Here is a 2,633-nt window from a genome sequence, read left to right on the forward strand (position 1 = left end):
AAGGGAAATCTGATTCTACTGCAAGGTTCATCATCAAAGATCCTAAGCAGTATAATGAAGATGACAAAAGGAAAGTTTCCTTTGGATACCAAGGTAAGGGCTATCATTTCCTTGTCTCCCTCCGACGATGTTTACCACTCTTTGGTGAACCTCACTACTGCTAAGAACATGTGGAACACCCTCTCTGTTCGAACCATTTAAGTAAAGAAAAGCAAGAAGATTAGTCTCGTTAGGTAATATGAGCTCTTTATGCATAGGAAAGGTGAATATCTCACTGAGTACTAAAATAGGTTTAACAACATCCTCAATGATTTGGAGCTTCATGGCAAAGTTTATGATAAGTCTTGTGCAAGTTCATGGACTATTTACCAAGTTTCTAGGAAAACATTTGCACTTGTGTCAAGACAACCAAAGATYTTGACTCAAATTCAAGATTAGAATCATTTTGCTCCATATTATTTTCAGTCAAATCAAAATCATAAATCACATTTGATTCAGATTCAGGGTCTGAGTCATAGAGAACTTTTTCAAAATCATCAGACTTAGAAGATTCTTTATTTTGTGAAACATATTTTGAAGAAAAGTTAAAACTTTCTCTGAGATAAAATGATTCAATTTCAGAATAAGAAAATTCAAGTTTTCTAGTTGAATAACTATAGTTCAAATCATCATATTTTAATCCTACAGTTTTGAAATTCAGTGTTTCAAAACTTTCTTCATCTGATTTGCTCATATCACATTCTGAAGATACAGGTGATTCAGATTTCGACTTAACGAAAATTTCTTGAATAGAAGGAACAAAAAAATTGCGGTCCCCTTTCATTAAAATTATACAAAGATTTTGGGGCCTTTTTCAGAATATCAGACTCAATAAATCCTAAACCCATTTGAGGATTGTAAAAGTCTTGGATCCTTGGGTTTATTTATCAAATTTTTCAAAGTCTGCTCAGATTGACCTCTTTTATATAAAATATCCTCCTGCTATTTGGTTTTCTCATTTAATTCAACTCTTTCTTTWAAAAGCATGTCAAATTTTAATTTGATGTTTCTCGCCCTCTGTTTCACCCAAATTCTTTTTCAATGTAACAACTTGATTTTCTAAATCAGATCTAATATGTTCTTTTTCTATTCTAAGAATTTTTTTCTCTTATTTCAAAATTTTACACAATCCTTGATAGCAAAAACTTTCTACTCTAAATCTTTCAGCTACAGTTCTGTCTGCTTTCATCCTGTCTTTCAAAATTTTAAATTCAACATTCATAGCTTCAATTTCGTGAAACTTCATTTTTTTTAAATAGACTTGAAATGATCGTTCAGAAAATAATCTTGAACTGATTTTGGAAAATAGATAAACTCTTGAAAATTGAACAATTGCTCAAACAGCTCGCTTTATCACTCAACAAGGTACCAAGGTTATCGGGCAAAGATATGTTTATYGCTTGGTTATYGCTCAAAAGGATCATCGGACACAAYAGGTTATCGTTCACCAAAGGGTTATCCCTCAGGTTTGGGCGATGAGGGGTGTTAACGGGTAACTCAGAGTGCGATGAACAAGGTCATCGAACAACAAAGTGGGCGATAAAAAGGGGTTATCAGCTAAACTTTGGTCGATGAAGAAAAGYTATCGACCAAGATTTTAGCGATGAAGTACAAATCACTAACCGCTCAAGTGTTGAGCGATGAAGTCCTTATCGCCTATGCCTTAGGCGATGAAGTCCAACACCTAGAAAAAATATCCAACAAAATCTTGAGCGATGAGGCAATATTGGACGATGAGTACAATTCCTTGAGCGATGAGATATGTTATCGCCTACCAAAGGAGGGATGAAGATCAAATGAACCATGAAAACTGTTATACGGGCGATGAAAACACTTAAGCAATTTAAGCACTTGGGCGATGAAATTTCAATTTGAACGATGACACTTCAAAGTCAGATTCAATGAGCGACGAGCATACTCTTATCGCTCGATGAACATTCAATGTGCGATGAGTAGATCTCCGGACAAGAACTTCAAGAAATCCACCAAAACACCCAAAAATCCCAAAATTTTTGAAGTTTCTTGCACAAATTTGTGCGAAAACCACACAGAAACAGTTTTAAACAATCAATTTCACCAAAACTGGATCAAAATCACCCAATTCAATCAAAACAGTTTATGAACAGAAAYAGAAAGTTCGAGCAGAAAAATTCAAGAATTCAGCTTCCAAATCGATTCCAAAACCAATTCAATTTGATMTGTTCYCTCTGATACCAAATGTGGATCCCAGATTCAAGTGTATAACATAATTTAGATCAAGATTCAAGAACACAGATAAAGATTCAAGTATGTCGGCATGTCATTGATGTTCAAGATGATTACAGAGTGTTTTTGATCTCTCTCAATTTCACGTACATAGAATGTCTAAGATTCTCAACTGTTTACGCACACTTCTAACTAAGAAAACTAACACTATTTATAACTATGAATTACAAGGAAACTAACTACTACAAAGCTTGTTAAAACACATTTAGCACAAGGACTTGAATAAAACATTTTAGACCCAACAACATGTTTCACATTCCTAAGTGTTTGGGTGACGCCATCATCCATACGGATTTTCATTGTGCCTTCACCAACAATAGGGCATATAC

This window comes from Cynara cardunculus (genome assembly GCF_001531365.2).
Source record: "Cynara cardunculus var. scolymus isolate 2C chromosome LG 6, CcrdV1, whole genome shotgun sequence".
Classification (NCBI taxonomy): Eukaryota; Viridiplantae; Streptophyta; class Magnoliopsida; order Asterales; family Asteraceae; genus Cynara; species Cynara cardunculus.